The 23,279-nt window shown below is 45.4% G+C and overlaps 1 protein-coding gene across 9 annotated transcripts in view; it reads left to right on the top strand.

Annotated features, from left to right (window-relative positions):
• The window catches only part of CADM1 (cell adhesion molecule 1), a 537,468-nt gene that overhangs the window by 275,965 nt on the left and 238,224 nt on the right, over window positions 1-23,279 (top strand). The gene's annotated exons all lie outside the window — the stretch shown is intronic.

The following is a 23,279-nucleotide window of genomic DNA, read 5'->3' as shown; positions in this document are numbered from 1 at the left end:
GGGACCACCAAACGCAGCATTGCCCAGACACGCATCAAGGAACATGAAAGGCAAGGCAGACTCCTTCAACCAGAGAAGTCAGCCATAGCAGAGCACCTGATGAACCAGCCTGGACACAGCATATGATTTGAGAACACAGAAATGCTGGACCACTCTCACAACCACCATGTCAGGCTACAGAGAGAAGCCATTAAAATCCACAAGCATGTGGACAATTTCAACAGAAAGGAAGAGACCATGAAAATGAACAAAATCTGGCTACCAGTATTAAAAAACTCTAAAATTACAACAGCAAAACAGCAGAGAGGAAACAACCAGGCACATCTTAACACCTCTCAATAGGAGATTTTCCCAGGCTCAGCCAGGCCTTCAAATGCTAATGAAGGTGGTCAGCTGAAACCTTCACACCTAGCTCCAGCAGAGAAGAGCTCTTTCCTCCACCCCAGCCATTCCACAGATATATAAACCCATTTTCCTATTTCCAACAGACCTCACTACCTCTGAGGATGCTTGCCATAGATGCAGGCGAAACGTCAGGAGAAATGCCTCTAGAACATGGCCCTATAGCCCAAAAAAACCTACAATAACCTAGTGATTCCAGCCATGAAAGCCTTCGACAATACATTATTATTATTATTAATAATAATAATAATAATAATAATAATAATGCTCAAACATATAAACGATGACTATATACATTTGCAATTTATTATGTGACTTTGACGACATAAAACATCACATAATAGGACTGGGCTGTGGCACGCTTAGCTAATAGCCGGCTGCATTAAATCACAACTAACCAAGAGGTCATGAGTTCGAAGCCAGTCAGGGTTGGAATGAGCTCCCAACCATTAATAGTCTAGCTTGCTGTTGACCTATGCAGCCCAAAAGAGTGTTTATTTATTTATTTCTACCCCGCTCCTATCAGCCCGAAGGCAACTCAGAGCGGCGTACACAATCGGCACAATTCGGTGCCATACAAATACATACAATGATAAACAAAAAGTACCATTATAGTGCAATTAGACATAAGACAGTGCATCATAACAATATTAAAAACTAAAAACTATATCCTCTCATTCAAGTCCTTATCCGTTCCATCGTCTTGGGCCGTTCCTGGGTCATTTTCCAACTCAAGTTTGTCTATTTATTCCACAGCTGAGGGGCCACCACAGAGAAGGCCCTGTCTCTTGTCCCTGCCAGACGTGCTTGTGAAGCAGGCGGGATCAAGAGCAGGGCCTCCTCGGACGATCTCAAATTCCTGGAGGGCTCATAGGAAGAGATGTGTTCAGATAGATAGGCTTAAGCGGGGAGACTAATTTAACTAATTTACGATGCCATAAAACCTTCCAGCAGCGTGTGTAACAATGAGGAAGTACTCCATCAAGGACTCAAATGTCACAAGTGGACGGTGAAGCAACAGCTCCCCCTGTGGCCAGGATTGGACATACCCTCATGAAGCTGGAAAGCTGGAATGTTAAATAGCCCCTCTGTGTCCGTCTATATATATTGTATGTCTAATGACATTGAATTTTTACCATGTATGCGTGCATTGTAATCCGCCCTAATCCCCTGCAGGGTGAGAAGGGCGAAATATAAATACTGTAAATAAATAGATAATTTAAAAAAATCATAAAATGCATTTGATTAAAATGGCGTGATGGTTAACTGGCGATCAACAGGCCCCTGATTGATTTCCCGGCCCAGTTCTGGGTGTTGTTTGTGGCTTTATAAAGCTCTCTGCGTCTTGGGATTAAAGGGATTATGACAACAACAAAGAGAAGCAGAAACACAACCTAATTGGTGCCTTCTCTGGACTGTGAAGGCCTTCCCACGCGATCCGTTGAGGTGGCACGTCCTGACGAGACGCCACAAAAGCACCGCTCTGCATTGGAGACTGATTAATAATAACATGTATTCCATTCCTAAAGACTTCATAGCATTGAAATGGTGTCAGAATGCTTTCATTCTACAACAGGCATGGGCCAACTTGGGCCCTCCCTCCATGAGTTTTGGACATCCAACTCCCATAACGTGGGTATGCGGATGATCCCTTGATTGACTGAAGTGTCCAGTTCCAAGAGGACAAAGGAATGGGCCAACTTAGGCCCTCCCTCCAGGTTTTTTGGACTCCAACTCCCACAATGTGGGTATGCAGATGACCCCTTGATGGACTGAAGTGTCCAGTTCCAAGTGGACAAAGGCTTGGCCCAACTTCAGCCCTTGCTCCATGTGTTTAGGACTCAAACTCCCACAACATGGGCATGCAGATGATCCCTTGATGGACTGAAGTGTCCAGTTCCAAGAGGACAAAGGCATGGGCCAACTTGGGCCCTCTCTCCAGGTGTTTTGGACATCCAACTCCCACACGTGGGTATGCAGACGACCCCTTGATGGACTGAAGTGTCCAGTTCCAAGAGGACAATGACATGGGCCAGCTTTGGCCCTCCCTCCAGGTGTTTTGGACTCCAACTCCCACAATGTAGGTATGTAGATGACCCCTTGATTGACTGAAGTGTCCAGTTCCAAGAGGACAAAGGCATGGGCCAACTTGGGCCCTCCCTCCAGGTCTATTGGACATCCAACTCCCACAACATGGGTATGCAGATGTTCCCTTGATTGACTGAAGTGTCCAGTTCCAAGAGGACAAATGCATGGGCCAATTTGGGCCCTCCCTCCAGGTGTTTTGGACTCCAACTCCCACAACATGGGTATGCAGATGACCCCTTGATGGACTGAAGTGCCCAGTTCCAAGAGGACAATGACATGGGCCAACTTGGGCCCTCCCTCCAGTTGTTTTGGACTCCAACTCCGACAACATGGGTATGCAGATGTTCCCTTGATTGACTGAAGTGTCCAGTTCCAAGAGGACAAATGCATGGGCCAATTTGGGCCCTCCCTCCAGGTGTTTTGGACTCCAACTCCCATAATGTGGGCATGCAGATGATCCCTTGATTGACTGAAGTGTCCAGTTCCAAGAGGACAAAGGTTTGGCTCAACTTCAGCCCTTGCTCCATGTGTTTTGGACTTCAACTCCCACAACATGGGTGTGCAGGTGACCCCTTGATTGACTGAAGTGTCCAGTTCCAAGAGAACAAAGACTTGGCCCAACTTCAGCCCTTGCTCCATGTGTTTTGGACATCCAACTCCCATAACGTGATTATGCAGGTGATCTTAAGCGGCCGAGGGGGGAAAGGAAGGGGTCTGAGGCTGTTGGGAATGGTGGGAGTTGAAGTCCAAAGGACCTGCAGGACCCAAGTTGGCCCATGCCTGTCCCTACAGTGTAGATGCATCCTTAGTAAAGCTTCTCCAACATCTCAACATGCTACTTAAAGCCTTGGAGACTATAAGGCAAAACATTTCTGACTGTTTGTGTTTATATTGTGCTCTTGTATCCTAATATTTACTTTAAGATAATTGCCTGCCGCCTTTGCAATATTGTGTGTGTGTGTGTGTGTGTGTGTGTGTGTGTGTGTGTATATATATATATATATATATATATATATATATATATATATCGCGAGTTGTTGTTTCTAATTCCCTGATGTTGCGTGGTTTGGTTTTGTTGTTAACTCAGGTTCTTTTGGGTTTGAAATCCTCTTTTGTTTTGGGTGCAATTGTTTCCGCAACAGTATCATGTTTACATTCATTTCTAAATTTTGTTGAGTTGTCGCAATGATATCGTATTTCCATCCACTTCTTAATTTTGTTGTTTTGTGTGGTTTTTTCCCCCCTTAAGTTTTGTTTGTGTTTTGTAACCGGTTCGAACGCAACAACATCCTGGTGCAAAACTGCAAGAAAAAAAGAGTCTGTTCTTGAGTTGGATAGTTTTTAATTAATAATTGTTTGGCTCTCATTGCAAAATGACCCACGCTTGAAGAGGCTGGAATTCAGTGTTTCCCAAACTTCCTAATGCCATGACCCCTTAATACAGTTCCTCATGTTGTGGTGACCCCCAACCATAACATTGTTTTTGTTGCTACTTCACAACTGGAATTTTGCTACTGGTATGAATCCTCATGTAAATATCTGGTATGCAGGATGGATTTTCATTCACTGGACCAAATTTGGTGGGGATGTGCGGTGGGGGGTTGATTCTGTCATTTCTGAGTTGTAGTACCTGGGATTTATAGTTCACCTACAATCAAAGAGCAATATGAACTCTACCAATGATGGCATTGAGCCAATCTTGGCACACAAAACTCCCATGACCAACAGAAAATGCTGGAAGGGTATAGTGGGCATTGACCTTGAGTTTGAGAGTTGTTGTTCACCTACATCCAGAGAGCACTGTGGACTCAAACAATGATAGATTTGGCCCACACTTGACACAAAATACTCAATATGCCGAAATGTGAACACTGATGGAGTTTGGGGAAAATAGACCTTGGCATTTGGGAGTTGTAATTGCAGGGATTTATAGTTTACCTACAATCACAGAGCGCTCTGAACTCCACCAATTATGGAATGAACCAAACTTGACACACATAAGTCCCATGGCCAACAGAAAATACTGGAAGGGTTTGGTGGGCATTGACCTTGAGTTTGGCAGTTGTAGTTCACCTCCAACCAGAGAGCACTGTAGACTCAATCAGTGATGGATCTACATCAAATTTGGCATGAATACGCAATATGCCCAAATGTGAACACTGGTGGAGTTTGGGGGGAACCTTGATATTTGGGAGTTGTAATTGCAGGGATTTATAGTTTACCTACAATCACAGACTGCTCTGAACTCCACCAATTACAGAATTGAACCAGACTCGGCACACATAACTCTCATGGCCAACAGAAAATTCTGGAAGGGTTTGGTGGGCATTGACCTTGGGTTTTGGAGTTGTAGTTCACCTACCTCTAGAGACTGCAAGAAAGGCGATTCCACCTGAACATGAGGAAGAACTTCCTGACTGTGAGAGCCATTCAGCAGTGGAACTCTCTGCCCAAAACTGTGGTGGAGGCTCCTTCTTGGAAGCTTTTAAACAGAGGCTGTATGGCCATCCGTTGGGGGTGCTTTGAATGCAGTTTTCCTGCTTCTTGGCAGAATGGGGTTGGACTGGATGCCCCATGAGTTCTCTTCCAAATTTGGCAGGAATACTCAATATGCCCACATGTGAACACTGTTGGAGTTTGGGGAAAATAGACTTTGTCATTTGGGAGTTGTAGTTGCAGGGATGTATAGTTCACCTACAATCAAAGAGCATTCTGAACCCCACTAATGATTGAACTTGGCACTCAGAACCTCCATGCATTGAAGGGACTCGCTGGCGTGAGCCTCCCTCCAGCCTTGCATGCTCTCCCTCGCCCATACGTGTGCACCATGCTGCCATATGCCGAGCATGCCTGCTCTCCCCTCCTCGCTTGGAGTCACAGAAATAGCCCTCCTGTAATTCCATCTGGAAACTACAACTCCTAGGATTCTATTTACGTTGTTGTTTGCTCTCTCTCCAAGGGCTGGCGGGGAGACGGCAGGTTTTTGCAGTTGTCATGATTTCCTCCTCCTTGCATTTGCATGTGGGGAAAGCAAGCAACACACTGGCAGGGAAATTACCTTGGATTAATCAAGCCTCCCTCGCCAATTGCCCTCTCCGGAGGGAGGAGATGGGATAGTTAGCCCTCGGGGTCCCCCGCTGACGCTGCTGATGCTGCTGCTGCAGAGATGCTTCGGAGGAATGCCCTTTAGAGGCACTCAGCGCATTAAGCATGCCTCTCCCCCCAGGGTGGGGATCCTGGATGGATCTGCCTCGTTTCTTCCTCATTAATACAACGTTTGAAACCATGAGAATGAAATGCAGGCGCAGAACTAGCTCTTAGGTGAATCAATGCAGTTTGACCCCACTTTCACTGACGTGGCTCACGCCTGTGGACTCCTAGGGCTTGTAGTTGCAGAGCATTCGGGCCATGGCAGTTCAAGGGGGGTCGGACTGCATCCGTCTTACACTGTAGGATCATTGAATCATAGAATCCGAGGCCAGGAAGGGCCACTCAAGGGCCACGCGCACACAAAGATGCTAGGTAGATAGATAGTGTCCTAGAATGGATGGATGGATGGATGGATGGCTGTGTGGATGAATAGATAGATAGATAGATAGATAGATAGATAGATAGACAGACAGACAGACAGACAGACAGACAAAGATGGTAGGTAGATAGATAGAATCCTAGAATGGATGGATAGGCAGATGGATGAATGGATGGATGGGTGGGTTGGTGGGTGGGTGGGTGGATGGATGGATGGATGGATGGATAGATAGATAGATAGATAGATAGATAGATAGATAGATAGATAGACAGACAGACAGACAGACAGATGACACATCATATACAAAGATGGTAGTTAGATAGATAGTATCCTAGAATGGATGGGTGAATGGATGAATGGATGGGTGAATGGATGGGTGAAAGGATGAACAGATAGATAGATAGATAGATAGATAGATAGATAGATAGATAGATAGATAGATAGATAGATGACACATACACAAACATGGTAGGTAGATAGAATCCTAGAATGGATGGATGGGCAGATGGATGGATGGATGGATGGATGGATAGATAAGATAGATAGATAGCTAGATGGATGGATGGATGGATGGATGGATGGATGACACATATACAAAGATGGTAGGTAGATAGATAGAATCCCAGAATGGATGGATGGATGGATGGATAGATGACACATATACAAAGATGGTAAGTGGATAGATAGAATCCTAGAACTGATGGATGGGCAGACAGACAGACAGACGGACAGACGGATAGATAGTTGACACATACACAAAGATGGTAGGTAGATAGATAGAATCCTAGAATGGATGGATGGGCAGATGGATGAGCAGATGGATGGATGGATGGATAGTTCAATGCATAGATAGACAGTTGATCCATGGGTAGATGGACAGATATATAGGATGGATAGATAACTAGGTTAATGGACAGAGAGAGGGGGTTGATACATAGATAAGATGGGCAGTTGGATAGATAGAAATTTGGTACATGGGTAGATAGATAGATAGATTTATTTGATAACTGGATGAATAATGGATAAGTAGGTAAATGGACAGAGAGAGAGTTGATACATGGATGGATAGATAAATGATAGATAGATAGATAGATAGATAGATAGATAGATAGATAGATGAACACAATACATGGGTGGACGGAGAGGAAGGTGGATGGATGGACGGACGGATGGATGGATGGATAGATAGATAACACACACAAAGATGGAAGGTAGGTAGACAGATAGAATCCTCAAGTTGGAAGGAATGCCAGAGGCCATCCAATCCAAGGCCATTCTGTGAGGCAGGAAGACACCATCAAAGCCCTCCTGACAGAGGGCCACCCAGCCTCTGCTTCAAAGCCTCCAGAGGAGGAGGCTGTACCACTTGTGACAACAGAAGGAGGATCACACATCCATCTAGATCTGTATCTATATTGATAGAGAAGTGTAGGGAAGGAGGGCCAAGGAAATTGCGGGGGGATGCCATAATTTGGCCCTTTCCTCCATAGTGAAGGCCAGTTTGTTAGTGGTTTTGCGAGGCGGGAGCGTTTGGGGAGCCGGCTGTCATGGAAACGGGGCCCGGATGCGAAAACGGAGGGCTGCGGATGATGGAGAGCCTTCATTAGCCGCCTGTTCTTTAGGGAACGGCCAGATAAGCAAAAAAGGGACACTTGACGTATGAGAGCGGGAGCAGCGCTTATGGCTCTTTAATGCAAACGCCCAACGCGTCCGTACGAACCTCTCGATACACGAAGGGTGTGTGTTTGCAAAAATATCTCCGTTCCAATGTGCTGTTGCTCTCGGTTTGATTAAGAAGGCGTATTGAGAAATCACAAAGAGATTTGCATTTGGTTCTCGTCCTTCCAAGGGTCTCATTTCTGGGAACATGTTCGGTGAGAATAACCACAGCCACCCGCGTCTCCTCTTGGCTCAAAGCACAACACAACACAGTTGAAATGTGTATCGATCTATCTCTATATGTATGCTTGCCTGTTTGTACCACGGGTGAAGTGGCCCTCTGTGATGTCAACTGGATTGGCTGTTGCTAGGCAAAGTGGCCCTCTCTTGACGTCACTCGGAAAGAAAGGAAAAGAGGGGAAAGGAGGAGAGAGCCACAAAGAGAGCCGATGTTGCCATTGAGAGAGCTGGAGAAGGGAGAAAGCAGGTGAAGTGAGACACTGTGAGGTTGGCCTATTCAGAGCTGGAGAAGGGGTAAAGTAGGTGAAGTGGCCCTCTATGATGCCACTGGGAAAGAAAAGTGACATGTGCATGAAGGGAAGGGGAAAAGGAAGGAAAAAGCTGCCAAGAGAACTCATTGTTGCTATGGTGAGATTGTAAAGCAGGCCTTCTCAGAGCTGGAGAAGGGGGAAAGTAGGTGAAGTGGCTCTCTGTGATGCCACTGGGAAAGAAAAGTCACATGTGCATGAAGGGAAAAGGGAAAGGAAGGAAAGAGCTGCCAAGAGAACTCATTGTTGCTATGGTGAGATTGTAAAGCAGGCCTTCTCAGAGCTGGAGAAGGGGGAAAGTAGGTGAAGTGGCCCTCTATGATGCCACTGGGAAAGAAAAGTCACATGTGCATGAAGGGAAGGGGAAAACGAAGGAAAGAGCTGCCAAGAGAACTCATTGTTGCTATGGTGAGATTGTAAAGCAGGCATTCTCAGAGCTGGAGAAGGGAGAAAGTAGGCGATGTGAGACACTGTGAGGTTGGCCTGCTCAAAGCTGGAGAAGGGGGAAAGTAGGTGAAGTGGCCCTCTATGATGCCACTGGGAAAGAAAAGTCACATGTGCATGAAGGGAAGGGAAAAAGGAAGGACAGAGCTGCCAAGAGAACTCATAGTTGCTATGGAGAGATTGTAAAGCAGGCATTCTCAGAGCTAGGGAAGGGGGAAAGTAGGTGAAGTGGCCCTCTGTGATGCCACTGGGAAAGAAAAGTGGCATGTGCATGAAGGGAAAGGAAGGAAAGAGCCACAAAGAGAGCGCACTGTTGCCATGGAGAGATTGTAAAGCAGGCCTTCTCAGAGCTGGAGAAGGGAGAAAGTAGGTGAAGTGGCCCTCTATGATGCCACTGGGAAAGAAAAGTGACATGTGCATGAAGGGAAAGGGGAAAGTAAGGAAAGAGCTGCCAAGAGAACTCGTTGTTGCTATGGAGAGATTGTAAAGCAGGCCTTCTCAGAGCTGGAGAAGGGAGAAAGTAGGTGAAGTGGCCCTCTATGATACTTCTGGGAAAGAAAAGTTACATATGCATGAGGGGAGTGGAAAAAGGAAAGAAAGAGCTGCAAAAACAGCTCATTTTTGCCATGGAGAAATTATAAGGCACTCATTCTCAGAGCTGGAGATGGGAGAAAGTAGGTGAAGTGGCCCTCTGTGATGCCCCTGGGAAAGAAAAGTCACATGTACATGAGGGGAGTGAAAAAAAGGAAAGAAAGAACTGCAAAAACAGCTCATTTTTGCATGGAGAGATTATAAGGCATTCATTCTCAGAGCTGGAGAAGGGAGAAAGGAGGTAGGCGGCAGTCCCAGTGATACCTGAAATGTTGGGCATATACACTAGTGTGTGTATATGTGTGTATCTGTCTGTATATGCGTGTATGTAGATATGTATATGTATGAGGTGTGTGTGTGTGTGTGTGTGTGTGTGTGTATAAAGATTACAATACATATATGATTTACTTTGTCGCACAGGGTGGGCCAAAAGTCACAAAGAGTTCCAATATGTAACGACTCCATTATGTTTTGTTTTTAATGTATTGTATTGTATGCATCACATACTATACTCTCTCTATATATATGTGTGTGTGTGTGTGTGTGTGTGTGTGTAGGAAATGTACATTGCATTACAAATCTTATTATTATTATTATTATTATTATTATTATTATTCACAAAGTTATTGAAACCTGGGACGCCTTTGTGACTGTTTCGACCCACCCCGTCCTTGGTCCTTTTGCAGAAACCCTGTGTACTTAATTGTTCCTTTTTCTTTTCATTTGCAGGTAAGCCATGCGGACACTTAACCCAGTTTCGGTTCTGGAAGGGAGTAGCCGGTGCGAATTCTGACTTAGAGGTCGATCCCATTGGGCAAAGCGGCCCTTGGGCTTTGCTAAACTCTTCTCATGTTTTGACCCTGAATGTAAATGGCATCGCTGTGTTTCCTCGTGCAGTAAGGACCTTTCCTTTTGTCACAAAGGTTATGAAATCTCATTATTTCATTCTCAATCCCAGTAAATAATATAAACGTTTGGATAATTTGGAAATGCTTTAGATGTGTGTGTTGATGTCTTATGTTTTTGTGACTGAACCCATACTTTGGGCCTGTGTTGCGCTTGATCTCCCAGTAACCTTTCCTGAATCATTGGACAATATGCTAATGGGGTGCCAATAAGTAATTTGCATTTGCTGCATTGGTGAGTGATTTATTTCTTAACGCCTGGCCCAGGAGAGGCAGAATGAGCCTTAGCTTCCAATATTACATTAAGTGTTGAAATCGTCAATCGTGTTTCGTCCTGTGCTGGGTTACATAGAGATGTTTCCCGTCATCTCGCTGCCATGTTCTGGATGCCATGCAAATTCTTAATTTATAGAACTCTGCATTGTTGTGAACATGGAAACGTCTTACTATGTCTTTTGGTTATAGATTGTGGGTTAGAAACGACATTACACTTTTGTGGTGGAAATCTATATTCTTCTTCGTTATGCAGTGGTTGCGTTATGCCGCACTTTGGCTGAATATCGACATTGCGCAATTTATGATGGTATATATTATCTGAATATTGGCATTGTGCGATGGCCCAAAAAGCACCGTTGCGTGCAGAAAGGACCTTAGGGGTGATCCAAGCACGAGCAGAACTCCAAATTGCTGTTATTTCTGATATAGGCTGCTCCCGTGTTCGGTATTTACAAGACCATAACTGGGAATTACAGCCTCATAACTTTTGGGATTCGTGTTTATGAGTGTCAGTGATCACAACCTACTTGCTCAGCCAGGCAGGGCCCCAAACAAAAGGCATCCAACGCACTGCAAATCTGGGAGCTGGGAATTCATGTCTGCAGTACATTGAGATGGATGTCAGGGAGACCCCTTGGATCATTGGGATAGTCGTCCGGAAAGACCACTGGGACCATTGGGAAGGGTAGATGTGAAGATCCCTTGGGTATTGGGAGAGGTGTCTGGGGGGACCCTGTGGTCATTAGGTCATTGAGTGATGGGTGACTTGAGAGACCCCTTGGATCATTGAGGTGGATGTCTATAGAGATAGGTCATTGAGACAATCAGCTGGGGAGATCCCTTGAACCATCCAGATAGGTGACTGGAGAGACTCCTTGAATCATTAAGGTGGTTGTCTGGGGAGATGGGTCATTGAGACAATCAGTTGGGGAGATCCCTTGGGTGATGGGTGACTTGAGAGACCTCTTGGATCATTGAGGTGGTTGTCTGGGGAGATAGATCTTTGAGACAATCAGCTGGGGAGATCCCTTGGGTGATGGGTGACTTGAGAGACCCCTTGGATCATTGAGGTGGATTTCTGGGGAGATAGGTCATTGAGACAATCAGCTGGGGAGATCCCTTGGGTGATGGGTGACTTGAGAGACCCCTTGGATCATTGAGGTGGATTTCTGGGGAGATAGGTCATTGAGACAATCAGCTGGGGAGATCCCTTGGGTGATGGGTGACTTGAGAGACCTCTTTGATTATTGAGGTGGGTGTCTAGGGAGATAGGTCATTGAGACAATCAGCTGGGGAGATCCCTTGAATAATCCAGATAGGTGACTGGAGAGATCCCTTGGAACATTAAGGTGGGTGTCTGGGGAGATAGGTCATTGAAACAATCAGTTGGGGAGATCCCTTGAATCATTGAGACAATCAATTGGAGAAGTTCCATGGATCATTCAGATGGGTGACTGGATGGATGTCTGAGGAGATGGATTATTGAGACAGTCAATTGGGAAGATCCCTTGGATCATCCAGATGTTTGACTGGAGAGAGACCTTGGACCATTGAGATGGATGTCTGGAGAAATGGATCATTGAGACACTCATTTGGGGAGATCCCTTGGATCAATGGAGCTACAATGAAATGGGTTTTTAATATTTTTATTTTTAGTGTGTTTTAACCGGACTTTAGTATTTTATGATGCTTTTAGGTGTTGTTGTTTTGTCTATTAAGTTTAATTAGATTGTGTTATATTTTCAAATGTGTTTACCTTGATGTAATTGTATGTATGATTTCTGTCCGGCAACTGAATGTTTGCCTTACATGTTGGAAACCACCCTGAGTTTCTTTGGGGGGAGAAGGTAGTATACTACTACTGCTATTATTATTATTATTATTATTATTATTATTATTATTATTATTATTGAGACGTTCAGCTGGAGAGATCCCTTGGATCATCAAGATGGGTGAGACCCCTTGAACCATTAAGATGGATGTCTGAGGAGATGGATCATTGAGACAATCCAGTGGGGAGATTCCTTGGATCATTGAGGCAATCCAACAGGGAGATCCCTTGGCTCATTGAGACAATCCAACGAGGAGATCCCTTGGATCATTGAGATGGGTGGTTGGAGTGACCTTTTTAATCATTGAGATGGATGTCTGGGGAGATGGATCATTAAGACAATCAGTTGGAGAGATTCCTTGGATCATCGAGACAATCCAACGGGGAGATCCCTTGGATCATTGAGATGGGTGGTTGGAGTGACCTCTTTAATCATTGAGATGGATGTCTGGGGAGATGGATCATTGAGACAATCAGTTGGAGAGATTCCTTGGATCATTGAGACAATCCAACGGGGAGATCCCTTGGATCATTGAGGAAATCCAACAGGGAGATCCCTTGAATCATTGAGATGGGTGGTTGGAGCGACCTCTTTAATCATTGAGATTGATGTCTGGGGAGATGGATCATCGAGACAATCAGTTGGAGAGATTCCTTGGATCATTGAGATGGATAGCTGAGGAGACCCTTTTGGTCATTAAGATAGAGAGCTGGAGAGGCCCTTGGTGCAACCTCTCCTTGGGAGATGTTCCAACAGCATCACAGTTTCCCAATACACGATCTCATCATCATGCTGGTTCTGTTGTGCATCTCCCAACAGCCCCGCTTTTCAAACCAATCACCATACAATGTGACCCCCGCATATGCAGAATCAATATATATGGTTTCCTTCACCCACAGTTTCCATTATTTACTCAGGGGTCTTCCTGTACTTTTTTCATCCATCCCACAATAGGTTTCGCTGTTATCTGCAGTTTCACGTATCCACGCCAAGTCCAAGAATGCTTGCTTCCTTCACAGATGTGGGGTGTTAATGCTGCACTAAGTGGGGTGGAAATCTTATTTACAGTTTTGGGGCCTTGTCTGCTCAAATGAGAGCATTATCTTGGACAGATTAGAGAGATGGGCCAAAACTAACAAAATGAAGTTCAACAGTGACAAATGCAAGATGCTCCACTTAGGCAGAAAAAACGAAATGCAAAGATACAGAATGGGGAACTATGAGGCCTGGCTCGAGAGCAGGACGTGTGAAAAAGATCTTAGAGTCCTCGTGGGGAGGAAGTTAAACATGAGCCAACAATGTGATGCAGCAGGAAAAAATAGGCCAATGGGATTTTGGCCTACATCAAGAGGAGCATAGTGTCTAGATCCAGGGAAGTCCTGCTCCCCATGCTCTATTCCGCCTTGGTTAAACCACACCTGGAATATTGTGTCCAATTCTGGGCACCACAACTGAAGAGAGATATTGACAAGCTGGAATGTGTCCAGAGGAGAGCGACTAAAATGATGAAGGGTCTGGAGAACAAGCCCTATGAGGAGCGGCTTGGGGAGCTGGGCATGTTTAGCCTGAAGAAGAGAAGGCTGAGAGGAGACATGATGAGAGCCATGTATAAGTATGTGAGAGGAAGGCACAGGGAGGAGGAACGAGCAAGCTTCCTTTCTGCTTCCCTGGAGACTAGCACGCAAAGGAACAATGGCTTCAAACTACAAGAGAGGAGATTCCATCTGAACATGAGGAAGAACTTTCTGACTGTGAGAGCCGTTCAGCAGTGGAACTCTCTGCCCCGGAGGGAGTGTGGTGGAGGCTCCTTCTTTGGAAGCTTTGAAATAGAGGCTGGATGGCCATCTGTCGGGGGTGCTTTGAATGCAATATTCCTGCTTCTTGGCAGAATGGGGTTGGACTGGATGAGGGCCCAGGAGGTCTCTTCCAACTCTAGGATTCTATGATTCTATGATTCTGTGGAGGAACTGGAGATAGACTGGAGCCTCCTGTTGACTTTGGGGGGGGGGGCTTCCTGGAAAATGAGGATACCGGGGTGCGGGGGGGGGGCTTTGTTTCTCAGTGCCATTTGAGCGCATTGAAGGCAGTGCGGCCTCTCATACATAGACGGAGCTGCCAGGGACCCTTCAGAGGGGAGACGGATGGCTTTGGCGCCTGTAGATGCGCTGCCAATGAAGATGGATGGAGCCGTGTCTCCCTGCCAATCCTTCTCTTCAACGGGCGCTAATTAATGCCATTATTCCTTTAGCTTGTTTGCTTTTAAATACTCTTCTTTACCTTGTTGTTAACGGGCAGGCGAGACGGGAGAGCCGTTGGCTTGGCTTTCCTCTCCCTTTTTGCAAAGGGAAAAGATAGTGTTATGGGACATCCTGAATTGGGTGTCGCAGAGCCCGCCGTGGAAATGATCAGAGACGGGGGCTAAATATTGTGATTGCCGCTATTAGAGACCCTAAATTGGGTCTTCTTAGGTCCACATCACGGGAGCACGTAAGGAAGGAGACAGTCCCAAAAAAAGATCAAAAAACAAGGTTTATTTTAGTTTCTTCATGAAGAAGACGGACAGCCTGGCAGCATACGCAGATGCTACCCTTCCAGTGACTGCTGCGTCCCCTTGACTTTTTGACCACCGATATATAATCTCAAGTAAACAAGAACATTTTTTTTGTCATGGAAAGTACTCTCTTTCCAGCCCTCTCCCTTGACCTTTTGATGGAAAGTACCTTCTTGTACCTGCAGACTCTGCGCTTAACCACAACCTTTGAACTTAACCACAACACAACTTCCGACCTCTACATGTCACATCTTGTTTCTTAAAAACTTTCCGTGTTGCTCTTTTTCTACAGAGAAAGGGTATGTTTCTCTTTTGCTGTTAATTTCATTCAAAACTCCTTGCTTAGCATTTGCAAATTTCACTCAAAACTCTTTCACCACAAGTCAGGAAGAGGCCCTGATTTCCACGCCGGTGGCTTGGATAGCGATTCCTTTTCCTTGTTTGTGAAGGTACGCACCTTGCTTACTTCCCTGAGAGAGAACGGTCTCTCCCAGCGCAGCCTTTCCTGCGCATTCCCGTCCCCTTCCGTATCCACGTGGCTTTCCCTGGGGTCGTGGGCTGTGGGATTGGCGCCCTCCCTCCTCTCCCTCCCATGCTTCCGACGCCTGCTTTTCTGCAAAACCGAGGCTTAATCCTACTCCAGATAAACTTTGCAAGAGCAGAATCAGAGGCCGGCTGAATGCAGATGTCGGGTTTTAACAGCGGCCCACTAATTCCGCATCGCCACGTTCCCGGGAAGCGGCATTCGTGCATAAGCTTCCTATTATGGAGCATCTCATTGTTGTTGTTGTGTTTCTACCCTCTCCTTTTAATGCCTGAATATGGCTGGAGTGATGTAATATCAGCCTTGAGAACCAAAAAGATCTCTTTTCTTGAGATTCTCCATCAGAGAGAAGGTGGTAAGAAGGTCATTTTGTGTAGACCTGGGTTCAGTTCCTTGCTTGGACATTGGCTGGTTTGGATAGTAGGCTTGGGTAACCACGGAAAAATTTGGTTCTAAACTCGTTTTGTGTTTAGGGGGCCCTTGCGTTTCGTTTTTTTTAATAATTACGAAATTTTCCTTTAAATTTTTTTGAAATTTACGAAATTTTGTAAAATTACGAATCGATTTGTTAATGGCGGACGTGATTGCGCAATATGCTAAAAAACCCTCCAAATGGGGAGGAGGAACTTCTGAAGCTTCCCTCTCCCTCTGTTGTTGACTGTTGGTGTGATAAAACACACAACAACTATAAAACTTGCACCAGACATGCCAAAATCATAACGAAATAATTACAAAATAATTACGAAATAATTACGAAATAAATTGAAAAAATTGTTTCGAATCTTAATTACTCCTCACACTATTCCTACATGGCTCAATATTGGATCGTAAGCTAATTTAAATACGAATTAATAATGAATTACGAAATTAACGAACGAAACCGCCCAAGCCTATTGGATAGGTTTGGCTTAGGGCTGGCTTCAGAGAGGAACTGAGCTCTATATATATGTGTGTGTGTGTATCTATATAAATAAAAATGCAATGTTTAATGTATTGTCGAAGGCTTTCATGGCCGGAATCACCGGGTTGTTGTAGGTTTTTTGGGGCTATATGGCCATGTTCTAGAAGCATTCTCTCCTTACGTTTCGCCTGCATCTATGGCAAGCATCCTCAGAGGTAGAGGATGCTTGCCATAGATGCAGGCGAAATGTCAGGAGAGAATGCTTCTAGACCAAGTCAGGAAAAAATGTCTTTAGAACATGGCCATATAACCCCGAAAAAACCTACAACAACCCAATGTCATGTTCATTTGTGGGATTAACATAACTCAGAAAGCACTGGGCGAATTGACACTAAATTTGGACACAAGACACATACCAGGCCAACGAGTGACCATCACTCAGAAAAACACTGAAAAACAATAAAAAATAAAAATACATTACAATGCATGCGCAAAACCACACATATATACACATATACACACACATATGTACACACATGTATATACATACACAAAACACATATACACTGACTGGGCCACAGCAAGGCGTGGCAGGGAATGGCTAGTGTGTGTGTGTGTATATATATATATGTGTGTGTGTGTGTGTGAATATATACACATACATACATGCGCACATGCGCTCACACACACACAACATCCTAATGGTGCAAAAGCAAATATTTTATACACACACAGAGAGAAATGCTCATATATATTTATAAACACAACATCCAAATGGTTTAAGAACTCACACAAATACACACACACACACACACTTACACACATACACATACACAACATTCTAATGGCATATATTTTATATGCACACACACAGAAATTCTCATATATATTTATAAACAAGACATCCAAATGGTTTAAGAACTCACTCACACACACACACACACTTACACACATACACAACATTCTAATGGCATATATTTTACACACACACACAGAAATGCTCATATATATTTATCAACACAACATCCAAATGGTTTAAGAACTCACTCACACAAATATATATACACACACACTTACATGCATACACATACACAACATTCTAATGGCATATATTTTACACACACACACACAGAAATGCTCATATATATTTATCAACACAACATCCAAATGGTTTAAGAACTCACTCACACAAATATATATACACACACACTTACATGCATACACATACACAACATTCTAATGGCATATATTTTACACACACACACACAGAAATGCTCATATATATTTATCAACACAACATCCAAATGGTTTAAGAACTCACTCACACAAATATGTATATACACACACACACACTTACACGCATACACATACACAACATTCTAATGGCATATATTTTACACACACACACACAGAAATGCTCATATATATTTATCAACACAACATCCAAATGGTTTAAGAACTCACTCACACAAATATGTATATACACACACACACACTTACACGCATACACATACACAACATTCTAATGGCATATATTTTACACACACACACACAGAAATGCTCATATATATTTATCAACACAACATCCAAATGGTTTAAGAACTCAGTCACACAAATATATATACACACACATTTACACGCATACACATACACAACATTCTAATGGCATATATTTTATACACACATACACACATAGAAATGCACATATATATTTATCAAAACAACATCCAAATGGTTTAAGAACTCACTCACACAAAGTCGCTTCGATCCGCTCTGGGCTGGACGCCGCATTAGATGCAGTCTCTGTGGATGTGACACAAGCACCTGCTTGTCCGATTTTGTTGGATTCTTTTCAGTTTGTGAAACCCGAGGATGTGGACAAGATACTTGGAGGAATGAGACCCACCACGTCCATCCTAGACCCCTGCCCATCCTGGCTTCTGAAAGAGGCCAGAGGGGGATTGGCCGAGTGGGTAACGGTGGTGGTTAATGCCTCCCTTCGGGAAGGCAAGATTCCAGCGAGCCTAAAACAGGCTGTTGTAAAGCCGCTGTTGAAGAAACCATCACTCGACCCCACTAAATTGGACAACTTTCGGCCTGTTTCCAATCTTCCCTTCTTGGGCAAAGTCATGGAAAGCGTGGTGGCCTCACAACTCCAGGTATTCTTGAGAGACACGGATATTCTGGATCCGGCACAGTCTGGTTTCAGACCGGGACATGGTACCGAGACGGTCTTGGTCGCCTTAGTGGATGATCTCCGCCGGGAGCTAGACAGGGGGAGTGTGTCCCTGTTGGTGCTCCTGGACCTCTCAGCGGCCTTCGATACCGTCGACCACGGTATTCTTCTGGGGCGCCTTGCAGAGATGGGTCTTGGGGGCACTGCTTTGCAGTGGCTCCGGTCATTTCTGGAGGGTCGTACTCAGAAGGTGTTGCTGGGGGACTCCTGTTCAACGCCACAGCCGTTGACCTGTGGCGTTCCTCAGGGCTCCATCTTGTCCCCCTTGTTGTTTAACATCTACATGAAGCCGCTGGGTGAGATCATCCGGAGTTTCGGGGTGCGGTGTCACCTGTACGCAGATGATGTCCAACTCTGTCACTCCTTCCCACCTGCTACTAAGGAGGCCGTCGAAGTCCTGAACCGGTGCCTGGCCGCTGTAATGGTCTGGATGAGGGCGAACAAACTGAAATTAAATCCAGACAAGACAGAGGTCCTCCTGGTCAGTCATAAGGCCGAGCAGGGTATAGGGTTACAACCTGTGCTGGACGGGGTCGCACTCCCCTTGAAGGCGCAGGTTCGCAGCTTGGGTGTGACCCTGGACTCATCGCTGAGCCTGGAGCCCCAGGTTTCAGCGGTGACCAGGGGAGCATTTGCACAGCTTCGGCTTGTGCGCCAGCTGCGCCCGTATCTTGGGAAGTCTGACTTGGCCACGGTGGTACACACTTTGGTCACATCCCGCCTCGACTACTGCAACGCTCTCTACGTGGGGCTGCCCTTGAAGACGGCCCGGAAGCTTCAGCTAGTTCAGCGCGCGGCAGCCATGTTGTTAACGGGGGCTGGACGCAGAGAGCATACAACGCCTCTGCTGTCCCAGCTCCACTGGCTGCCGATTTGCTACCGGGCCCAATTTAAGGTGCTGGTGTTATCCTACAAAGCCCTAAACGGTTCCGGCCCAAAATACCTTGCAGACCGCATCTCGGCCTACGAGCCCACGAGGGCCTTGAGATCATCCGGGGAGGCCCTCCTCTCGGTCCCGCCTGCCTCACAGGCACGTCTGGCGGGGACGAGGGAGCGGGCCTTCTCGGTGGTGGCCCCCCGGCTGTGGAACACTCTCCCTGCTGAAGTTAGACAGGCGCCCTCCTTGATGGCCTTTCGTAGGGGCCTAAAAACATGGCTCTTTGAACAGGCCTTCAATTGAGTGTAGTTAAATTGACAATGGAATGAACTAGGACTACGAATTTCGGCTATGACCCCAGGACTTGACGAAGCGGATTTTTAGTATAAGTATATGTTATGTTGTATCCGTCTGGTTTGTACTGTCTTTATTTACTGTACATTGTCTTCTTGTTGTTGTTGTTCACCGCCCCGAGTCGCCTCCGGGCTGAGAGGGGCGGTCAATAAGTGCAAGAAATAAATAAATAAATAAATAATATACACACACACACACTTACGCATACACATACACAACATTCTAATGGCATATATTTTATATGCACACACACAGAAATGCTCATATATGTGTGTGTGTGTGTGTGTGTGTGTGTGTATACACAACATCGAAATGGTTTAAGAACTCAGACAAATATATGTACACACGCACACACTTACACGCATATACACACAACATTCTAACGGCATATATTTTATATCCACACACAGAAATGCTCATATATATTTATAAACACAACATCGAAATGGTTTAAGAACTCACTCACACAAATATATGTATACTTACACACATACACATACACAAGATTCTAATGGCATATATTTTATACACACACAGAGAAATGCTCATATATATTTATCAACACAATATCCAAATGGTTTAAGAACTCACACAAATACACACACACAACATTCTAATGGCATATATTTATACGCACACGCACACACACAACATCAAAATGGTGTAAAACTTGTGTGTGTTTATGTACACACAACATCTGAATGCTGCAAAAGCTCCTATATATACAGTGTATGTACGTGTAATATAGATGGGCAGGTTGCCTACCTGTAATTGCGTTTCTTTGCGTGGTTCTCTGTGAATTCACACTAGTGGAGTATACTGCACACGCTCTCACAAAGCTTTGCAAACTGTATTCTTTCAATTTTTGGAAATTACTTGAAGACAACAACACCACCACCAGCAGCAACAACAACAACAATAGCAACGGGTGTGCAAGATGGGGGCCTTTCTTGACTTCTTTGGGCTTCTTCCCTTTGCCACCAAGGACTTTTCCAGTTGGCCAACTTTGCCTTCTGCCATTTTGGATTCCCAGATTCCTTTCCCAGTCATGGCTCCCATCAGCCAAGCCATACATAGAATCATAGAATCCTAGAATCAAAGAGTTGGAAGAGACCTCATGGGCCATCATCCAGTCCAACCCCATTCTGCCAAGAAGCAGGAATATTGCATTCAAATCACCCCTGACAGATGGCCAGCCAGCCTCTGCTTAAAAGCTCCCAAAGAAGGAGCCTCCACCACACTCCGAGGCAGAGAGTTCCACTGCTGAATGGCTCTCACAATCAGGAAGTTCTTCCTCATGTTCAGGTGGAATCTCCTCTCTTGTAGTCTGAAGCCATTGTTCCATTGCGTCCTAGTCTCCAAGGAAGCAGAAAGGAAGCTTGCTCCCTCCTCCTCCCTGTGGCTTCCTCTCACATATTTATACATGGCTATCATATCCCCTCTCAGCCTTCTCTTCTTCTGGCTAAACATGCCCGGCTCCTAAAGCCGCTCCTCATAGGGCTTGTTCTCCAGACCCTTGATCATTTTAGTTGCTCTCCTCTGGACACATTCCAGCTTGTCAATATCTCTCTTGAATTGTGGTGCCCAGAATTGGACACAATATTCCAGATGTGGTCTAACCAAGGCAGAATACAGCATGGGGAGCAGGACTTCCCTGGATCTAGACACTAGGCTCCTATTGATGCCTGAGGCCAACATCCCATTGGCTTTTTTTGCCGCCACATCACATTCCTGGCTCATGTTTACCTTCCTGTCCACGAGGACTCCAAGATCTTTTTCACACGTACTGCTCTCGAGCCAGGCATTGTCCCCCATTCTGTATCTTTGCATTTCGTTTTTTCTGCCAAAGTGGAGTATCTTGCATTTGTCACTGTTGAACTTCATTTTGTTAGTTTTGGCACTTGGGACCCTTGATTCCCGTCTAGAACAAGCGAAGGCAGGCCTGAACCTGGTCCGTTCTCATGGAGGATGCCTGTCTTTGGATGGACAGACTGACAGACGGATCGGCAGATCCATATATGAGGAGTTACAGGCTGAAAGGGGGAGTTCCGATCTGCGTACGGAAAATAAATTTTGCACCGAAAGCCGTGGAATTAGCTCAATCAACGTGGAAAGCCGTCATTAGAGCGCATCTGCATTATGCATTAAAAGCAGTGTTATGCATTTTTAAAAACATTCATTAAAAGCAAACATTAGCATAAAAACAAGGAGTAAATAGCCAAGCGAAGCCGTCACTCGGAGGAGGAGGAGGGAGTGATTAGCTTAATGAATACCAAAGGCCTTTGGAGGAAAGATGGCAAAACGAGAGCGGTTGAGCTTTCTGGGAGATCTAGTGCGGTGGGTGCGGCAGGAACCCTACAAGCACAAGCCATTTCCCATGAAATCCTTAGAGCACTATGCTTTCTGTGGAATCCTGGGATTTATAGCTCTGGGAGGCATTAGAAGATTGATAGGCTTCAACAGATGGGAAAGAAGGGATCAGGCCCTGGGATCTGGCAACCCTACACATTGGGGACTTTATTGCATTCGCCTAGGATCGTGTGGCAATTGCAGTGCGTTATTGGTGCAATTATTTCCCCAACTCGCTGCAATTGCATTATGCTGGTGCTTTGTGTCCAATTCTAAGCTGGAATGTGTCCAGAGGAGGGCAAATAAAATGATCAAGGGTCTGGAGAACAAGCCCTATGAGGAGCGGCTTAAGGAGCTGGGCATGTTTAGCCTGAAGAAGAGAAGGCTGAGAGGGGATATGATGAGAGCCATGTATAAATATGTGAGAGGAAGCCACAAGGAGGAGGGAGCAGATTGGGTCTGGAGAACAAGCCCTATGAGGAGCGGCTTAAGGAGCTGGGCATGTTTAGCCTGCAGAAGAGAAGGCTGAGAGGGGATATGATGAGAGCCATGTATAAATAGGTGAGAGGAAGCCACAGGGAGGAGGGAGCAGATTGGGTCTGGAGAACAAGCCCTATGAGGAGCGGCTTAAGGAGCTGGGCATGTTTAGCCTGAAGAAGAGAAGGCTGAGAGGGGATATGATGAGAGCCATGTATAAATATGTGAGAGGAAGCCACAGGGAGGAGGGAGCAGATTGGGTCTGGAGAACAAGCCCTATGAGGAGCGGCTTAAGGAGCTGGGCATGTTTAGCCTGAAGAAGAGAAGGCTGAGAGGAAACATGATGAGAGCCATGTATAAATAGGTGAGAGGAAGCCACAGGGAGGAGGAGGGAGCAAGCTTGTTTTCTGCTTCCATGGAGATTAGGACAAGGAGCAATGGCTTCAAACTACAAGGGAGGAGATTCCATCTGCACGTGAGGAAGAACTTCCTGACTGTGAGAGCCGTTCAGCAGTGGAACTCTCTGCCTTCCCCGGAGTGTGGTGGAGGCTCCTTCTTTGGAAGCTTTGAAACAGAGGCTGGGTGGCCATCTGTCAGGGGTGATTTGAATGCAATATTCCTGCTTCTTGGCAGAAGGGGGTTGGACTGGATGATGGCCCAGGAGGTCTCTTCCAACTCTAGGATTCTAGGATTCTTTGGAGATGTGAATTCCCACT

Source organism: Anolis sagrei, chromosome 7 (assembly GCF_037176765.1).
Source record: "Anolis sagrei isolate rAnoSag1 chromosome 7, rAnoSag1.mat, whole genome shotgun sequence".
NCBI classification, from domain to species: domain Eukaryota; kingdom Metazoa; phylum Chordata; class Lepidosauria; order Squamata; family Dactyloidae; genus Anolis; species Anolis sagrei.
This window is presented reverse-complemented; position numbering and strand designations above follow the sequence as displayed.